The following is a 21,631-nucleotide window of genomic DNA, read 5'->3' as shown; positions in this document are numbered from 1 at the left end:
GGTATCTCTGCAAATCGTAGAGGTGACTAAAGGTTGGCATCAGGAAGGGCATCCGGCCATAAAAACATTGCCTCAAACAGGGAACCATGATTGTCATGGGGCCCGCAAGGCTAACCCCTGCTCTCGTGGGGAAAATGGCCTTAAAACGATCATTCATTTACATTTTGTAGTCCATTGTACAATTTAAATAAACATAAATGCAAATTTCACATGTGGAAAAGGTAAGTACACCCCTACATTTATCACTACTTCAAATACCTAAAATTAAAATCAGGTGCACCAGCTCAGGTGCAAATGATTGGAACATCGTTAGACAGGATCTTGGAGCAACCTGTCTTATTTAAACCTCAGACATTTGGTTTGGTTTGCTCTTTGTTGTTGAAGTGTGCGGCGTCACCATGCCTAGATCAAAAGAGCTCTCTGAGACCTTCAGAAAGAAGAGTATAGATGCCTACGAGTCTGGGAAGGGATTTAAAAAGATCTCCAAACAATTTGAAATCAATCATTCGACTGTCCGGAAGATCATCTGCAAGTGGAGAAGATTCCAAACAACTGCCACTCTTGTTCAGGCCAGGCCGCCCCAGCAGGTTCAGCCCGAGAGCAGACCGCAAGATGCTGAAAGAAGTCTCTAAGAACCCCAGAATGTCATCACAGGACCTACAGGTAGCTCTTGCCACTGTTTATTTCAAAGTGCACGAGTCTACCATTAGAAAGAGGCTGCACAAATTTGATCTACATGGGAGGTGTGCCAGGAGGAAACCTTTGCTGTCCAGAAAGAACATCAGGGCAAGACTAAAGTTTGCCAATGAACACCTCGGCAAAGACCAGCACTTCTGGAACAATGTGCTCCGGACAGATGAGTCAAAGGTAGAGCTATTTGGCCACAGTACCAGAAGACATGTTTGGCGAAAACCAAAAGACAGCATTTGACCACAAGAACCTGATACCAACTGTAAAGCATGGTGGTGGAAATATTATGGTTTGCGGCAGCTTTGCTGCATCGGGGCCTGGGCAGCTCACCATCATAGAATCCACTTTGAATTCTTCATTGTACCAGAGGGTGCTTGAGGATAATGTGAGGCCATCTGTCGGAAAGTTGAAGCTCAACCGAAGGTGAACCTTGCAACATGACAATGACCCTAAACATACCAGTAAATCCACCAAGGAATGGCTGAAAAGAAAGAAATGGAGGGTTCTGGAATGGCCAAGTCAAAGCCCGGATCTAAATCCCATCGAGATGTTGTGGGGGGATTTGAAACGAACTGTGCATGCAAGAAACCCCTCAAACATCGCACAGCTGAAAGAATTCTGCATGGAGGAGTTGGCAAAAACTTCTCCCAGTCGATGTCAGAGACTGGTAGACAGTTATAAGAAACGCCTACTTGAGGTTGTTTCTGCCAAAGGGGGCAATACCACCTATTAGAGCCAAGGGTGTACTTGCTTTTTCCACATGCGAAATTTGCATTTATGTTTATTTAAATTATACAATGGACTCCAAAATGTAAATGTTTCATGATATTTGTTATATTATATCACCTTTATCTATCAATATTGTTGAAATGAAGATCAAATAGCTGTCTGTTGAAATATGTTGAAAAAGTCAAAACTTTACATGGGGTGTACTTACTTTTTCACGTGACTATATATATTTGGTATTGTTCTCCTCCTTTTCCCTTTATAAGGGGTGAGGGCCGATGGCACCAAGCTCCTGCCCTACCTTGACCACAATGTACTTCTCCACTCCTCTCTGTCCTCAGCCAACTCTCGAGCTCGACCCTCCAACGACCCCCACCTTACTGATATCCCTCCCATCTCAACCACAGTCTACCTCTTTTCCTCCTACGTTGTTCCCTCAATCTATCCACTCTCTTTGCCATTCTCTCTTCCTCTATCCGCACCAAATGTCCAGCCCATTTCAGCCGACATTTCACCAATCGCTGCACCAATATCATCTTCACATCAATCTCCTCCCTCAGTTCATCCATTCTCCTTCTATCCACCCTCTTCACTCCCACAATCCTCCTGACCCAGTTGTTCTCCGAAACCTACAGATTCTGTTGTTGTCAATCTGTCAGTGCCACCATCTCCAGACTGTAAAAGTAGGGCGGCGTTACACAAGACATCAGAACCTTCCCTTTCAATCTCCTTGCTCACAGAAATATTTCTGTCTAACATTACACCATCCACCCTCCTCCACATTCGCACCCACCTGAATTCGCACCCACCTCAACCTCTGACTTACCATCCCCAGTTGCTGTAACACCCAGATACTCAAACCTATTTCCATGTTTTATCTCCTTCCCCTCTAACCTGATATTCATTTATTTTCTCTTCTGCCCGAACCACATCACCTCCATCTTTTTCCTCCATACATTCCTTCCACTTGTTCATCTTCTCCTTCAGTCCACCCATACTCTCCGCAATCAACACCAGATCATCTGCATACAACAACTCCCACGGTAAACCTTCTTCATGTTCCGAGCCAACACCTCCATCACAGCTACAAATAGTAGTGGACTTAGTACCGACCCGATGCACTCCCACCTTCACCTCAAACTCACCACTGTTCCCATCCTTCGTCCTTACAGCTGTGCGCGCTCTTTTGTACATTGCCATCACTACTCTGATCAACCATTCCTCCACTTCTAACGTCCTCAATGCCCATGTCACTACTTCGTGTGGAACCCTATCAAATGCTTTCTCCAGATCAACAAACCCAAGAAACAACTTCTTCCTCTTCTCCATGGACTTCAACTGCCTTGCAATAAACAGTGCGTCTGTCGTTCCTTTTCCTGGCATAAATCAAAACTGCATTTCCTCAATCTTCACTTTCTTCGTCATCCTCCTCTCCAACACCCTTTGCAATACCTTCATTCCATGCCCCAATAACTTTATCGCTCGATAAGAGCCACAGTCCAGAGGGTCACCTTTCCCCTTGTATGGAGGCACGAGGGTACTCAGTTCCCAATCCACTGGAATGCGGCCTTCTTTCACCACCAGATTACAGATCTCTTTCATATCTCCCACAACTCCCATCGGCCCTCCCGCGTTTCGACTCTTCATTGCTTTTATCGCTTCCTCAACTTCCTTCTCAGTTATCTTCTCTGCTGGTCCTAAAACTGGGTTACTCTCTATGTTGCCATCCCATTCATTCTCTGTATTCAACAGCATTTCCATATGTCTTTTCCATCTTCCTTTAATTCCATCTGGGTGCACAACGATTTGTCCCACTTCATCCTTCAAGCAACTCACCGCCATCACATCGCACCTCTCTTTCGCTATCTGCTTTGCAATCCTGAATAACGCTCTCTGACCCTCTTCTGAATCCAAGCGTTGTCCGAACATTTTCCTACATGCCTCCTGCGCCTTTGCTACCGCTTTCTTTGCAGCCTTCTTGGCTGCCTTATAACTTTCATGCTCTGATTTTTCTGCTGCCGTACCCTTCGCCTTCTGTCACTCCTTGAACTTCTTCCTCTTCTCGTCAATATTCTTTCCAACTTCACCATCCCACCACCATGTTTCCGAGTGCCTCGGTGGTCCTTTTGTCCATCCACATACCTCACCAACGGCTCCCAACAGATTAGCTTTCATTGACATCCAACCACTTTGAAGCTCAACCACATCATCCTCGACCATATTCAGCCTCTCTTTTAATGCCTCCCTCACTGTCACCTCTTTCAACCTCCACACCTTCATTCTCGGTTGGTACTTCATCCGCCGAGCTCTCCTCGTGCCTTTCACCGTTATGTCGCAGACAACCAAGTGGTGCTGTGAAACATGTCACCTTTGTGTCCCGGAATAAGTTACTTGGCAAAAATAATTTTTTGGACACGTATGTTGATCACTCCACTCACTTATACTTGCCTACAGGTCACAATTTTAAACCGATCTTCACGAAACTTCACCAAATGGTAGAGTTTGTGGTCCAACAGAATCGTATTTATTTTTAGGTCAAAAGGTCAACATAGGCCAGAGGTCAACCACTTTTCTTCAAATTTCTAAAATCCTCAATCCTTGTGGAACCTGTATATCATATCATATATCATATCATATATCAAATCATATCATATATCAAATCATATCATATATCACATCATATCATATATCACATCATATCATATATCATATCATATATCATATCATATATCATATCATATCATATCATATATCACATCATATCATATATCACATCATATCATATATCATATCATATATCACATCATATCATATATCACATCATATCATATATCACATCATATCATATATCACATCATATCATATATCATATCACATCATATATCACATCATATCATATATCATATCATATATCATATCATATATCAAATCATATCATATATCACATCATATCATATATCACATCATATATATCATATCATATATCATATCATATATCATATCATATATCATATCATATATCATATCATGTATCATATCATGTATCATATCATGTATCATATCATATATCATATCATATATCATATCATATATCATATCATATATCATATCATATATCATCATATATCATATCATGTATCATATCATATATCATATCATATATCATATCATATATCATATCATGTATCATATCATATATCATATAATATATCATATAATATCATATATCATATCATATATCACATCATATCATATATCATATCATATATCATATATCATATCATATATCATATCATATATCATATCATATATCACATCATATCATATATCACATCATATCATATATCATATCATATCATATATCATATCATGTATCATATCATATATCATATCATATATCATATCATGTTTCATATCATATATCATATCATATATCATATCATATATCATATCATATATCACATCATATCATATATCACATCATATCATATATCATATCATATATCATATATCATATCATATCATATATCATATCATATATCATATCATATCATATATCATATACAACAAACACAACAGGCATTTTAAGGCCATTTTCCCTGCAAGAGCGGGGGTTAGCCTTATGATATGATATGAGTGTTGATATGATATGACATATCATATGATATATCACACTCACACACACACACACACCCTTTTATTATTATTATTGATGAACATGAATGCGCTTCATGGCAGCAATTGAGAAAATATAATTTTCCTTCTTTATTTTATTTTATACAAGTTCTTTCCGTTGTTGAACAGAGACTGTGACATTATCCATCAGCTATTGGATGCTGTTTGCTTGTCATTTTGGAGCTTGTAAATTGTAAAACAAAGGTCACCGGGTAAAGGTCTGCTTACCTTACCTTTATGCTAAAGGCTCAAACAGAAACCACAATAAAAAAGATGCTCATGATCAGAGCCTTCCTTCACCAATGACCTTGTCGCTTATCTCTGTTTAGAGCCACTGCAGTTTGGCTTTACTTTATCCTCACACTGTTGACCCAAAAAAATAATCCTTTCAACCTTCTTGTGCCAAATTCCTCACCCTCTGCCACCATCCACCAGCACCCCACCATCACCCATCCCATTTTCTTTTCTCCAGTCTCCTCTCTTCCCGCTCCCCTGCATGGCTGGTCATGTTGCGAGATCTCGGACTTACGAAACACTATGGCACAAGGCCTCGGAGTAATGATTTGCTGGCACAGGCCACGCTCACTAAATTGCCTTGATTTGTGGATTTCAATAGATTTGGCACTCATCCTGAGTCAGTGCACCGACGCAGAGCAGGTCTCCAAAGCCCACAGCACGCCTTACCTGTCCGCTCGGGCTGTCCGGCTTAAACCGGAGCAGGAGTAATTGCTTTCCAACCCCATGTAAAGCAAGCACAGTTACACGTCCAGGTACAATTTTTTGTTGTGCAATTCATATTTTCCCACACAATCACTACCTAGCTAACCACAAGAGTCATTGTTTGCATCCATTAGGGCCCCATGGTGGTCACAAGACCGTTTCTTCAGCCCGCATGTTCAAAGGATGGTGGCTGCGTTTATCTCCACGAATCTTTTGAGATCAATATGTAAACTCTTTTTTTATTCCAAGCTGAACTAATTTTGAACTCCCAAATGCAACCAAAGTAATATCATTAGGAAATCTTGGTGAGCCATATCATCTCCATGTAAAGGTCTTAATTAACAGTGTTCCTTTTTGCTCGTTTATGTCATGGTATCCTTTCTTCTTTGTAGTTGTTGTTGTTCCCAAAAATCTCAGAACTATTCTGCAAACAATTATGGTATTACATAAACAACTATTCTGCAAACAATTATGGTATTACATAAACAAAAGTAATCTGGCACCTCATAACCCACACACTAGTCAAATGAACCCATTACATTTATAAAGAACATCATAAGATAAGATTCTACACATAAGGACAAAGTCAGATAAACTTGTATTATGAATTGGCTGTTCACAATATAACATTTATTTACAGACAATTTGAGGAGGTCAAACTTCACTTCTGTGTGTTTTCAATTCCAGCAACCTTGACTTCCACTAAACAAGATAAATTCTGTGTAAATACAGGACATGGACTGAACTAACCAAAGGAATATTAGTCATTTGGTTGGCACTTGTGTTCACAAATATCAAATTAATGTTCACTGAATAACAAGAAAGTTGAAGAGATTCCGACAGTACCTGGATAATAAACATGAACATTACAGGTCCACAAGGTAAAGTTATACAGGTTCCGCAAGGTAAAGTTATACAGGTTCCACAAGGTAAAGTTATACAGGTTCCACAAGGTAAAGTTATACAGGTTCCACAAGGTAAAGTTGTACAGGTTCCACAAGGTAAAGTTATAAAGGTTCAACAAGGTAAAGTTATACAGGTTCCACAAGGTAAAGTTATACAGGTTCCACAAGGTAAAGTTGTACAGGTTCCACAAGGTAAAGTTGTACAGGTTGCACAATGTAAAGTTAGGTTCAACAAGGTAAAGTTATACAGGTTCCACAAAGTAAAGTTATACTGGTTCCACAAGGTAAAGTTATACAGGTTCCACAAGGTAAAGTTGTACAGGTACCACAAGGTAAAGTTGTACAGGTACCACAAGGTAAAGTTGTACAGGTTCCACAAGGTAAAGTTATACAGGTTCCACAAGGTAAAGTTATACAGGTTCCACAAGGTAAAGTTATACAGGTTCCACAAGGTAAAGTTATACAGGTTCCACAAGGTAAAGTTGTACAGGTTCCACAAGGTAAAGTTATACAGGTTCCACAAGGTAAAGTTATACAGGTTCCACAAGGTAAAGTTATACAGGTTCCACAAGGTAAAGTTATACAGGTTCCACAAGGTAAAGTTAAACAGGTTCCGCAAGGTAAAGTTGTACAGGTTCCACAAGGTAAAGTTATACAGGTTCCACAAGGTGAAGTTGTACAGGTTCCACAAGGTAAAGTTGTACAGGTTCCACAAGGTAAAGTTAGGTTCAACAAGGCAAAGTTATACAGGTTCCACAAAGTAAAGTTATACAGGTTGTAGTGAAATCGTATTCGTACTAATGCTGAACCCAGGTGATGATCGTTGCTCGCTGACACCGCTAGGGGCGCGGCTATAAGACCCGCTGCGGTCGGTGCTCAGGGGGACTTCTCCTGTGACATGTTACATCTAGTGGACTCGCTAACGGTACGCCTGCATGGAATATTAAGCTTGCTTGCATTGAATGTTATGGATGGACCCATGTGATGCCAAACCTTATTCCTATTGCATTTCCTGTATTACAGAATGATGTCATGGTCTTAATGGAATTAAACCACCAGATGGACTAAAGTTGTGGACCCGACTGGTTTTTCACAACACTTAATTCCATTAACGATCTACCGACATGGCGGGCAACAAGACGCTGGTGGTCACACCATTCTGCGCCGACCCGCAAGCCTCGGATGGTGGATTGCAACTGAAGCACTGGCTCAAAACGTTGGAGAATCATTTCGCTGAGCCTGAGACCGAGCCGACGGCTGTCGCGAAGCTAGCAACGCTTCACTCCAAAATCGACTACAAGGTGTACAATAGCATCGCACAATGCGCAACGTACGACCTCGCGATTGCGGAGCTCAAACGATTGTACATAAAGGAAAAGACCCGGTGTATGCTCGGCACTTGCTACTAACGCGACGCCAGCAACCCAACGAGCCGATGGATCACTATGCCCAGGAGCTCCGGCAACTCTTGCTGGACAGCACCCGGGAGCCACGGACTCACGAGCAGGCTCAGGATGACCTTCTCCTAGACGCCTATGTCGCTGGGGTCTCCTCTCAGGACCTAAGGCTCAAACTCCTGGAGAAGACCGACCTGACCTTCGCTGTGGCACTCGAGCAAGGAAAGGTACACACTGAAGCGCGGTTGCAGTCGAAAGTCTATGATCGCACGTGCCTCTTGGCGGGAACCTCGCTCCACGCACGGCCGGAGAGTGCTACCGCCGAGGGAGCGGAACTGCTCGCGGAACTCCAGGATGCTCCGGAGGAGGATCCGGTCCTGATGGCTGCCGCAACGGCCAGACCCAAGGCCTTACACGGAGCCACCTGCTATTTCTGTGGGGGACAACGTCATTCCCGGGCCGTGTGCCCGGCTCGGGACGCCATATGCCATTTGTGCTCGCAAAAGGGGCACTACGCAAAAGTGTGCCGGAAACCGCACGCGGCTCGCGGCCGCGCGCGACCTTGAATGGGCTCATTGCAGAGCCTACGAGCCGAGCTCGGAACACGGCGCCTTACCCGGCTTTGATGGACAGGGTCCCTCCTCGCGGGCCCCTGGTCGCTCAATCGACCTTGGCGAGAGACACCGAACAGCCACAACAGTCTCATCCTCAATCGGGCACGGCACATGCGTCCTTGACCAGACTCTGGGCCACGCGAGGGGCTTTGGAGCCTCGCCAAGCCCCAGCGGTACGTTCTCGTCGTGTCTCTCAAGAGCGTACGGCGTCCACTGGCGGCGACACGAGTTCGGTACCAACTACGGTGGCCCTCACCCATCAAACGGCGATTTCGAATACTACGGAGGCCCATACACATCAAACGGCGATGTTGAATCGCAAAACACCGGAATGCATGGGAAAGCTCTCTGATGGCTTTAACGGATTCCCCATGGACAACGAATACTCCGGCAACGACCACAAAACTGCAGATTGCATGGGAACACACCCTGACAACTTATACGAGACTCCACGGGCACCCTCTGATGCCCGGAAAACTGCCGCTGGCATAGGATCCGCCCGCGAGGCGAGGCCGACCCACTCGGGAGGTTCGGTCCCACTCCCAGCAGGCTCGTCCGGCCTGGCTCAAGCCCTTATTCCCCTCATGGTCGAAGGCCATTGTGTGCGGGCCTTGGTGGATACAGGGTCTACGGATAGTTTTATCGACCAGCGACTTGTGCACAGGCATGGTTGGCAGGTCTTGAGGTCTACGAGACGGATCTTCATGGCTTCCCAGGGACTTCGACTCAGCACGAAGGGGGAATGCCGATTGAAACTCGTGATAAAGGGACGGGTTTTCCCAGATGTACACCTTATGGTCTTACCTGCTTTATGTGCTGATATTCTGTTAGGACACGATTTTCTTCAGCGACATGGACGTCTGGAAATGGAGTTTGGTGGGCCTGACACGCTTGTTGTGGGGCCTGACGCGCTTGCTGTGTGTACCCTAGCGAAAATGGAAATCCAGCCGCTTTCGCTGTTCCCCAATCTAACCTCCGACTGTACCCCTGTCGCGGTAAAATCACGGCGCTACTCTTGAGCAGACATGCAATTCATTGCGGACGAAACGGCTCAGCTCTTGAAAGACGGTATCATAGAACCTAGCCGGTCGCCGTGGCGAGCCCAGGTCTTGGTGGTGCGAAGCGATGCACACCGCAGATGCATGGTAATCGACTATTCCCAAACGATTAACCGCTTTACACAGCTGGATGCCTACCCCCTTCCGGGGATGGACGTGCTGGTGCGACAGGTGGCCCAGTACTCGGTCTACAGCACTCTCGATCTCCGTAGTGCGTACCATCAGATCCCCATCTCTTGGGCAGATCGTATCGAGACCGCATTTGAGTCAGGGCAACGGTTGTACCAGTTTACTCGATTGCCTTTTGGGGTAACGAACGGGGTGGCCTGTTTCCAGAGGGCCATGGATGACCTCATTGCAAGGGAGAACTTAACCGATGTTTTCGTCTACCTAGACAATCTTACGGTTTGTGGGTATGACCAAGGGCACCATGATGCTAATCTGACGTGCTTCCTCGAGGTCGCGCAGAGGTATCACTTAACCAGGAACAAGGATAATTGTCAATACTCTCTACGCAAGATAGATCTTCTGGGGTACACCGTGACCCATGGCTCTGTCGCTCCGGATAAGGAGCGTCTGCGACCTTTGCTCGACATGGCCCCTCCCTGCGATCGGGCATCCCTGAAGCGCGCCCTCGGGCTATTCGCCCATTACTCCAAATGGGTCCAAAATTTCTCCGCGAAACTTCGCCCCCTTGTGGCCTGCGATACATTCCCTCTGCGTCCGGCCGCATTGGTGGCCTTTGGAGGCCTTAAGGCCGACATCGCCAGTGCCGCTGTGGCAACGATCGACGAGAGCGGATCTTTCGTCCTCGAAAGTGATGCCTCGGATCAGGCCATCGCGGCGACCCTCTCCCAAGGAGGGCGTCCGGTGGCTTTCTTTTCACGGACTCTTACCTCCGCTGAGCGGAGACATTCGTCTGTCGAAAAGGAAGCGTATGCGATCGTCGAGTCTATTCGGCGATGGCGCCCGTACTTACTCGGGCGATGTTTCCAAATCATCACGGACCAGCAAAGTGTTGCGTTCATGTACGACACATTACACGCCCAGCGCATTAAGAATGAGAAAATCACTCGCTGGCGTATAGAGCTTGCCGACTACTGCTACACTATCAAATACCGCCCGGGGAAGGATAACCAGGCCGCCGACGCCTTATCGAGACCGGCTACGTGCGCGGGTATCACCACTTTGGAGGGCCTACGCGTGCTGCATGCCACTGCGGGGCATCCGGGCGTAATGCGTTTCGCTCATTTTGTGCGGCGTGGCAATCTATCATACTCGATTGACGATATCCGCCGTATCTGTCGCGACTGCGCTATATGCGCGGAAATCAAACCGCGTTTCTATAACCCGCCCATGGGGACTCTGGTTAGGGCTACGAGGCCGTGGGAATGCTTGGCGATGGATTTCAAGGGCCCATTGCCGGTGTCGAGTAACTCTTGCTATCTGCTCACTATCGTCGATGAGTACTCGCGATTCCCCTTCGCTTATACGTGCGTGGACATGACTGCTGCCACGGTAATGCGATGCTTACAGAACTTGTTCTCTATGTTCGGGTACCCGGCCTATGTGCATACCGACCGGGGTGCGGTCTTCTTGTCTCAGGAGGTGCGAGGCTATCTGCTCCAAAATAACATCGCTTCTAGTTACACCACGCCGTACAGACCCCAGGCGAATGGGCAGATCGAACGCTTCAACGGGATTATATGGAGGGCCGTCATGCTCAACCTCCGGACCCTCGGCCGGGGCCTCGATAAATGGGCTTGGTCGCTACCTGCGGCGTTGAACTCGATCAGGGCTCTACTGTGCACGGCCACCAACCAGACTCCCCACGAGCGACTTTTCCACCACCCCAGGAGCACGGGGTGTATACGGTCTTTACCCAGTTGGCTCGCTGAGCCCGGGCCGGCCTACCTCAAACGGGCGGTTCGCACGAGCAAGTACGACCCCTTAGTGGACAAAGTGCAGATACTCCAGGCTAATCCTGAGCATGCTCGTGTGATGACGGCTGATGGACGTGAGACCACTGTCTCCGTACATCATCTTGCCCCATGTGGGATCGCCGACCCTTGTAGGGAATCGGTCGAACCGATCGAACCAATCTATGAGACTATGGACTCTTCCGACTCTCCCGTCGCTGAAAGTCTGCCGACCCTCCCCTCGCCGCATCTACCCGTGCCCAAAGGCTTGGCGGTACCCCCTTCGTCACCTGACACCGGTAGCTCTTCCGACGCCGGGGTCTCTGGGATATGTGATGCCGTACCCGGGGAATTTCGGACGCGTGCTGGCAGAGAAATTCGCCGCCCGGACCAGTACGGTTGGGTCGACTGATACCATGTTCCACACTCTGTTAATGCTGACGCTCGCTCGATTCTAGCCGCTCTGCAGTATAATTATAACGGTGGGGAGAATGTAGTGAAATCGTATTCGTACTAATGCTGAACCCAGGTGATGATCGTTGCTCGCTGACACTGCTAGGGGCGCGGCTATAAGACCCGCTGCGGTCGGTGCTCAGGGGGACTTCTCCTGTGACATGTTACATCTAGTGGACTCGCTAACGGTACGCCTGCATAGAATATTAAGATTGCTTGCATTGAATGTTATGGATGGACCCATGTGATGCCAAACCTTATTCCTATTGCATTTCCTGTATTACAGAATGATGTCATGGTCTTAATGGAATTAAACCACCAGATGGACTAAAGTTGTGGACCCGACTGGTTTTTCACAACACTTAATTCCATTAACGATCTACCGACATGGCGGGCAACAAGACGCTGGTGGTCACACCATTCTGCGCCGACCCGCAAGCCTCGGATGGTGGATTGCAACTGAAGCACTGGCTCAAAACGTTGGAGAATCATTTCGCTGAGCCTGAGACCGAGCCGACGGCTGTCGCGAAGCTAGCAACGCTTCACTCCAAAATCGACTACAAGGTGTACAATAGCATCGCACAATGCGCAACGTACGACCTCGCGATTGCGGAGCTCAAACGATTGTACATAAAGGAAAAGACCCGGTGTATGCTCGGCACTTGCTACTAACGCGACGCCAGCAACCCAACGAGCCGATGGATCACTATGCCCAGGAGCTCCGGCAACTCTTGCTGGACAGCACCCGGGAGCCACGGACTCACGAGCAGGCTCAGGATGACCTTCTCCTAGACGCCTATGTCGCTGGGGTCTCCTCTCAGGACCTAAGGCTCAAACTCCTGGAGAAGACCGACCTGACCTTCGCTGTGGCACTCGAGCAAGGAAAGGTACACACTGAAGCGCGGTTGCAGTCGAAAGTCTATGATCGCACGTGCCTCTTGGCGGGAACCTCGCTCCACGCACGGCCGGAGAGTGCTACCGCCGAGGGAGCGGAACTGCTCGCGGAACTCCAGGATGCTCCGGAGGAGGATCCGGTCCTGATGGCTGCCGCAACGGCCAGACCCAAGGCCTTACACGGAGCCACCTGCTATTTCTGTGGGGGACAACGTCATTCCCGGGCCGTGTGCCCGGCTCGGGACGCCATATGCCATTTGTGCTCGCAAAAGGGGCACTACGCAAAAGTGTGCCGGAAACCGCACGCGGCTCGCGGCCGCGCGCGACCTTGAATGGGCTCATTGCAGAGCCTACGAGCCGAGCTCGGAACACGGCGCCTTACCCGGCTTTGATGGACAGGGTCCCTCCTCGCGGGCCCCTGGTCGCTCAATCGACCTTGGCGAGAGACACCGAACAGCCACAACAGTCTCATCCTCAATCGGGCACGGCACATGCGTCCTTGACCAGACTCTGGGCCACGCGAGGGGCTTTGGAGCCTCGCCAAGCCCCAGCGGTACGTTCTCGTCGTGTCTCTCAAGAGCGTACGGCGTCCACTGGCGGCGACACGAGTTCGGTACCAACTACGGTGGCCCTCACCCATCAAACGGCGATTTCGAATACTACGGAGGCCCATACACATCAAACGGCGATGTTGAATCGCAAAACACCGGAATGCATGGGAAAGCTCTCTGATGGCTTTAACGGATTCCCCATGGACAACGAATACTCCGGCAACGACCACAAAACTGCAGATTGCATGGGAACACACCCTGACAACTTATACGAGACTCCACGGGCACCCTCTGATGCCCGGAAAACTGCCGCTGGCATAGGATCCGCCCGCGAGGCGAGGCCGACCCACTCGGGAGGTTCGGTCCCACTCCCAGCAGGCTCGTCCGGCCTGGCTCAAGCCCTTATTCCCCTCATGGTCGAAGGCCATTGTGTGCGGGCCTTGGTGGATACAGGGTCTACGGATAGTTTTATCGACCAGCGACTTGTGCACAGGCATGGTTGGCAGGTCTTGAGGTCTACGAGACGGATCTTCATGGCTTCCCAGGGACTTCGACTCAGCACGAAGGGGGAATGCCGATTGAAACTCGTGATAAAGGGACGGGTTTTCCCAGATGTACACCTTATGGTCTTACCTGCTTTATGTGCTGATATTCTGTTAGGACACGATTTTCTTCAGCGACATGGACGTCTGGAAATGGAGTTTGGTGGGCCTGACACGCTTGTTGTGGGGCCTGACGCGCTTGCTGTGTGTACCCTAGCGAAAATGGAAATCCAGCCGCTTTCGCTGTTCCCCAATCTAACCTCCGACTGTACCCCTGTCGCGGTAAAATCACGGCGCTACTCTTGAGCAGACATGCAATTCATTGCGGACGAAACGGCTCAGCTCTTGAAAGACGGTATCATAGAACCTAGCCGGTCGCCGTGGCGAGCCCAGGTCCTGGTGGTGCGAAGCGACGCACACCGCAGATCCATGGTAGTCGATTATTCCCAAACGATTAACCGCTTTACACAGCTGGATGCCTACCCCCTTCCGGGGATGGACGTGCTGGTGCGACAGGTGGCCCAGTACTCGGTCTACAGCACTCTCGATCTCCGTAGTGCGTACCATCAGATCCCCATCTCTTGGGCAGATCGTATCGAGACCGCATTTGAGTCAGGGCAACGGTTGTACCAGTTTACTCGATTGCCTTTTGGGGTAACGAACGGGGTGGCCTGTTTCCAGAGGGCCATGGATGACCTCATTGCAAGGGAGAACTTAACCGATGTTTTCGTCTACCTAGACAATCTTACGGTTTGTGGGTATGACCAAGGGCACCATGATGCTAATCTGACGTGCTTCCTCGAGGTCGCGCAGAGGTATCACTTAACCAGGAACAAGGATAATTGTCAATACTCTCTACGCAAGATAGATCTTCTGGGGTACACCGTGACCCATGGCTCTGTCGCTCCGGATAAGGAGCGTCTGCGACCTTTGCTCGACATGGCCCCTCCCTGCGATCGGGCATCCCTGAAGCGCGCCCTCGGGCTATTCGCCCATTACTCCAAATGGGTCCAAAATTTCTCCGCGAAACTTCGCCCCCTTGTGGCCTGCGATACATTCCCTCTGCGTCCGGCCGCATTGGTGGCCTTTGGAGGCCTTAAGGCCGACATCGCCAGTGCCGCTGTGGCAACGATCGACGAGAGCGGATCTTTCGTCCTCGAAAGTGATGCCTCGGATCAGGCCATCGCGGCGACCCTCTCCCAAGGAGGGCGTCCGGTGGCTTTCTTTTCACGGACTCTTACCTCCGCTGAGCGGAGACATTCGTCTGTCGAAAAGGAAGCGTATGCGATCGTCGAGTCTATTCGGCGATGGCGCCCGTACTTACTCGGGCGATGTTTCCAAATCATCACGGACCAGCAAAGTGTTGCGTTCATGTACGACACATTACACGCCCAGCGCATTAAGAATGAGAAAATCACTCGCTGGCGTATAGAGCTTGCCGACTACTGCTACACTATCAAATACCGCCCGGGGAAGGATAACCAGGCCGCCGACGCCTTATCGAGACCGGCTACGTGCGCGGGTATCACCACTTTGGAGGGCCTACGCGTGCTGCATGCCACTGCGGGGCATCCGGGCGTAATGCGTTTCGCTCATTTTGTGCGGCGTGGCAATCTATCATACTCGATTGACGATATCCGCCGTATCTGTCGCGACTGCGCTATATGCGCGGAAATCAAACCGCGTTTCTATAACCCGCCCATGGGGACTCTGGTTAGGGCTACGAGGCCGTGGGAATGCTTGGCGATGGATTTCAAGGGCCCATTGCCGGTGTCGAGTAACTCTTGCTATCTGCTCACTATCGTCGATGAGTACTCGCGATTCCCCTTCGCTTATACGTGCGTGGACATGACTGCTGCCACGGTAATGCGATGCTTACAGAACTTGTTCTCTATGTTCGGGTACCCGGCCTATGTGCATACCGACCGGGGTGCGGTCTTCTTGTCTCAGGAGGTGCGAGGCTATCTGCTCCAAAATAACATCGCTTCTAGTTACACCACGCCGTACAGACCCCAGGCGAATGGGCAGATCGAACGCTTCAACGGGATTATATGGAGGGCCGTCATGCTCAACCTCCGGACCCTCGGCCGGGGCCTCGATAAATGGGCTTGGTCGCTACCTGCGGCGTTGAACTCGATCAGGGCTCTACTGTGCACGGCCACCAACCAGACTCCCCACGAGCGACTTTTCCACCACCCCAGGAGCACGGGGTGTATACGGTCTTTACCCAGTTGGCTCGCTGAGCCCGGGCCGGCCTACCTCAAACGGGCGGTTCGCACGAGCAAGTACGACCCCTTAGTGGACAAAGTGCAGATACTCCAGGCTAATCCTGAGCATGCTCGTGTGATGACGGCTGATGGACGTGAGACCACTGTCTCCGTACATCATCTTGCCCCATGTGGGATCGCCGACCCTTGTAGGGAATCGGTCGAACCGATCGAACCAATCTATGAGACTATGGACTCTTCCGACTCTCCCGTCGCTGAAAGTCTGCCGACCCTCCCCTCGCCGCATCTACCCGTGCCCAAAGGCTTGGCGGTACCCCCTTCGTCACCTGACACCGGTAGCTCTTCCGACGCCGGGGTCTCTGGGATATGTGATGCCGTACCCGGGGAATTTCGGACGCGTGCTGGCAGAGAAATTCGCCGCCCGGACCAGTACGGTTGGGTCGACTGATACCATGTTCCACACTCTGTTAATGCTGACGCTCGCTCGATTCTAGCCGCTCTGCAGTATAATTATAACGGTGGGGAGAATGTAGTGAAATCGTATTCGTACTAATGCTGAACCCAGGTGATGATCGTTGCTCGCTGACACTGCTAGGGGCGCGGCTATAAGACCCGCTGCGGTCGGTGCTCAGGGGGACTTCTCCTGTGACATGTTACATCTAGTGGACTCGCTAACGGTACGCCTGCATAGAATATTAAGATTGCTTGCATTGAATGTTATGGATGGACCCATGTGATGCCAAACCTTATTCCTATTGCATTTCCTGTATTACAGAATGATGTCATGGTCTTAATGGAATTAAACCACCAGATGGACTAAAGTTGTGGACCCGACTGGTTTTTCACAACACAGGTTCCACAAGGTAAAGTTATACAGGTTCCGCAAGGTAAAGTTGTACTGGTTCCACAAGGTAAAGTTATACAGGTTCCACAAGGTAAAGTTATACAGGTTCCACAAGGTAAATTTATACAGGTTCCACAAGGTAAATTTATACAGGTTCCACAAGGTAAAGTTGTACAGGTTCCCCAATGTAAAGTTGTACAGGTTCCACAAGGTAAATTTGTACAGGTTCCACAAGGTAAAGTTGTACAGGTTCCACAAGGTAAAGTTGTACAGGTTCCACAAGGTAAAGTTGTACAGGTTCCACAAGGTAAAGTTGTACAGGTTGCACAAGGTAAAGTTATACAGGTTCCACAAGGTAAAGTTATATAGGTTCCGCAAGGTAAAGTTGTACTGGTTCCACAAGGTAAAGTTATACAGGTTCCACAAGGTAAAGTTATACAGGTTCCACAAGGTAAAGTTATACAGGTTCCACAAGGGTTATACAGGTTCCACAAGGTGAAGTTATACAGGTTCCACAAGGTAAAGTTGTACAGGTTCCACAAGGTAAAGTTATAAAGGTTTGACAAGGTAAAGTTATACAGGTTCCACAAGGTAAAGTTGTACAGGTTCCACAATGTAAAGTTAGGTTCAACAAGGTAAAGTTATACAGGTTCCACAAGGTAATGTTGTACAGGTTCCACAAGGTAAAGTTGTACAGGTTCCACAAGGTATAGTTAGGTTCAACAAGGTAAAGTTATTCAGGTTCCACAAAGTAAAGTTATACAGGTTCCGCAAGGTAAAGTTATACAGGTTCCACAAGGTAAAGTTATACAGGTTCCACAAGGTAAAGTTATACAGGTTCCACAAGGTAAAGTTATACAGGTTACACAAGGTAAAGTTGTACAGGTTCCACAAGGTAAAGTTGTACAGGTTCCACAAGGTAAAGTTGTACAGGTTCCACAAGGTAAAGTTATAAAGGTTCGACAAGGTAAAGTTATACAGGTTCCACAAGGTAAAGTTATACAGGTTCCACAAGGTAAAGTTAGGTCAACAAGGTAAAGTTATACAGGTTCCACAAAGTAAAGTTATACAGGTTCCACAAGGTAAAGTTATACAGGTTCCACAAGGTAAAGTTGTACAGGTTCCACAAGGTAAGGTTATACAGGTTCCACAAGGTAAAGTTATACACGTTCCACAAGGTAAAGTTGTACAGGTTCTACAAGGTAAAGTTAGGTTCAACAAGGTAAAGTTATACAGGTTCCACAAGGTAAAGTTATACAGGTTCCGCAAGGTAAATTTGTACAGGTTCCACAAGGTAAAGCTATACAGGTTCCACAAGGTAAAGTTATACAGGTTCCACAAGGTAAAGTTGTACAGGTTCCACAAGGTAAAGTTATAAAGGTTCGACAAGGTAAAGTTATAAAGGTTCGACAAGGTAAAGTTATACAGGTTCCACAAGGTAAAGTTGTACAGGTTCCACAAGGTAAAGTTAGGTTCAACAAGGTTAAGTTATACAGGTTCCACAAAGTAAAGTTGTACAGGTTCCACAAAGTAAAGTTGTACAGGTTCCACAAAGTAAAGTTGTACAGGTTCCACAAAGTAAAGTTATACAGGTTCCACAAGGTAAAGTTGTACAGGTTCCACAAGGTAAAGTTAGGTTCAACAAGGTTAAGTTATACAGGTTCCACAAAGTAAAGTTATACAGGTTCCACAAAGTAAAGTTGTACAGGTTCCACAAAGTAAAGTTGTACAGGTTCCACAAAGTAAAGTTGTACAGGTTCCACAAAGTAAAGTTGTACAGGTTCCACAAGGTTAAGTTGTACAGGTTGCACAAGGTAAAGTTAGGTTCAACAAGCTTTTGGAGGTTTTTCTTTATCACCTCTCAGCAGAACATACACCACGGTAATCTTCGGCACAAGTTCATGAGAAATTTTTAAATCGGAAAAATCTTTTTCGAAATTGAAAAATTACTCTTTTTTCAAAACCAAATGTTTGTGAACTTGATATTTTATTTTTTAAAGATCAAACCTTTTTTTAACAGAATACATAATTTCGCTTAAACAAATTGTTAAATGTACACGTACTTGTGTTTAGCAAGTTTGGCATAAAAAAAATAATTTGAATAACGTAAACCTGATCCGGTTATTTCCTTTTATTTTATCCATAAAGTTATTACATAACAACGTCATTGACAATTTTTTACACAATTCTTTTATTTGAATTTTAATCATTTCCACTGGATGTTTATTTGAATTTCTTTCCTCATTTGAAATTTTGGGAATGTTTTATTGTTTGGATATGGACTTGCTGCTTCACTCACTCACTTGCCTTTTGTAGTGTGAAATCTAATGTTTCATCTGATTCCATCAGGAATGCTTTACGCATGAGTCTCCCAAAGGAAAGACGATTTCACGTTGTTTATCAGAAGGAAAAGGTGAAGGTGTGTGAATGGAAACAGAGGAATTTCATCATTTCAAATGTGCTGCCACGTCATTAGCTCATGCACATCCATGATGTCCCCGACACATCCTCATTCTTTCCCATTGTGTTCCTCTCCAGGCACTTACTCATCTCTGTGCTAATCCAGATCCTTGCCCCCCCCCCCTGTACATCTGTACATGTTCATTCCCCTCCCCCCGCCCCCCCCCCCCCACCCCCAATTCCTTTTATAGTTTAGAAAACTGCTGCCTTCATCTTTTAGCTCCTCCATTAGGCCAGAACCTCGTATAAAAATAACAAGCGTTACGCCGAGGTCCCCCGTCGGTGAAGTGATGTGAGTTGACAAAGTGGAAGACGCAGAAAACATGCTATGATATGATATTTCGCTCACAAGGTTCAGACATACATGGCGGCGGCCATCCTGGATTTTGACGTGGCGACCCAATTTTCAATAGCGTTCTTCCTTGTGCCTAGATACACCCACACACCAGATTAGAAGTTGGTACTTCGCTTATTTTTCAAGATATTACGCTCACAAGTTTCAGACATGTATATGGTGGCGGCCATCTTGGATTTTGACGTGGCGACCCAATTTACAATAGCGTTCTTCCTTATGCCGAGATACATCCACACACCAAATTAGAAGTTGGTACTTCGCTTATTTTTCAAGATATTCATCTCACAATGTTCAGACATACATGGCGGCGGCCATCTTGGATTTTGACGTGGCGACCCAATTTTCAATGGCGTTCTTCCTTTTGCCGAGATACACCCACACACCAGATTAGAAGTTGGTACTTCGCTTATTTTTCAAGATATTCATCTCACAAGGTTCAGACATACATGGCGGCGGCCATCTTGGATTTTGACGTGGCGACCCAATTTTAAACAGCGTTCTTGCTTGTGCCGAGATACACCCACACACCAGATTAGAAGTTGGTACTTCGCTTATTTTTCAAGATATTTCGCTCACAAGGTTCAGACATATATATGGTGGCGGCCATCTTGGATTTTGACGTGGCGCCCCAATTTTCAATAGTGTTCTTCCTTATGCCGAGATACACCCACACACCAGATTAGAAGTTGGTACTTCGCTTATTTTTCAAGATATTTCGCTCACAAGGTTCAGACATACATGGCGGCGGCCATCTTGGATTTTGACGTGGCGACCCAATTTTAAACAGCGTTCTTGCTTGTGCCGAGATACACCCACACACCAGATTAGAAGTTGGTACTTCGCTTATTTTTCAAGATATTTCGCTCACAAGGTTCAGACATATATATGGTGGCGGCCATCTTGGATTTTGACGTGGCGCCCCAATTTTCAATAGCGTTCTTCCTTATGCCGAGATACACCCACACACCAGATTAGAAGTTGGTACTTCGCTTATTTTTCAAGATATTCATCTCACAAGGTTAAGACATACATGGCATCAGACATACATGGCGGCGGCCATCTTGGATTTTGACGTGGGTTGCACCCACACACCAAATTCGAATGCGGTCCTTCGCTTACGCACGCCCGCACGCAAACACGCACGGACACACGGACGGAGGGGAAAGCCATAGTCCCCCTTTCGATACGCTGTGCGACGGGGGACAAATATGGTACTAAGTAAAACAGCAGCCTCTAAAAATATGAACATGAAAGATAACTAAAGCTTACAATGTCGGTCAAACTTACATTTTACAAACTAGTACACCCACTCACTATGGGAGTGGCAAGAAGGGTCATTCCTCTTTGAGGTATATAGATTACAGTCGATCTATGGTCACGTCTCAAGAACATTGTGTGTGTGTTCATTTACCAAGTTTCTTGTGGAGAGATCGCCAACTGGTTTAAGCAGTCGAGCAAGCACTCCATTCAAAACCATTGACGAACGGTTGGCTTGGTAAGCGCAAGCTAGTTGCTTGGTAAATGGGCACCCCCCTGGTCTTCCTCCCTTTCAGTTTCGTATCAAACAGCGGGAGCGAGTTTCAAAAGTTTGCTTTGAAAA

The 21,631-nt window shown here is 47.3% G+C and overlaps 1 protein-coding gene and 1 long non-coding RNA gene across 5 annotated transcripts in view; one reads left to right on the top strand and one right to left on the bottom strand.

Moving 5' to 3' along the window:
• LOC137431895 (integrin beta-6) overlaps positions 1–21,631 on the bottom strand; it is a 194,552-nt gene that overhangs the window by 105,012 nt on the left and 67,909 nt on the right. The window lies entirely within an intron of this gene.
• LOC144893039 (uncharacterized) overlaps positions 1–21,631 on the top strand; it is a 40,854-nt gene that overhangs the window by 4,602 nt on the left and 14,621 nt on the right. The window contains exon 3 of the long non-coding RNA XR_013624195.1: positions 19,566–19,629. This is a non-coding gene — a long non-coding RNA (uncharacterized LOC144893039). The remainder of the gene's footprint in view (positions 1–19,565; positions 19,630–21,631) is intronic.

This window comes from Myxine glutinosa, chromosome 7, assembly GCF_964187855.1.
Source record: "Myxine glutinosa chromosome 7, kmMyxGlut1.1, whole genome shotgun sequence".
In the NCBI taxonomy this organism is placed as follows: Eukaryota; Metazoa; Chordata; class Myxini; order Myxiniformes; family Myxinidae; genus Myxine; species Myxine glutinosa.
The sequence above is the reverse complement of the archived record's forward strand: the minus strand, read 5'-3'. Positions and strand labels throughout refer to the sequence as shown.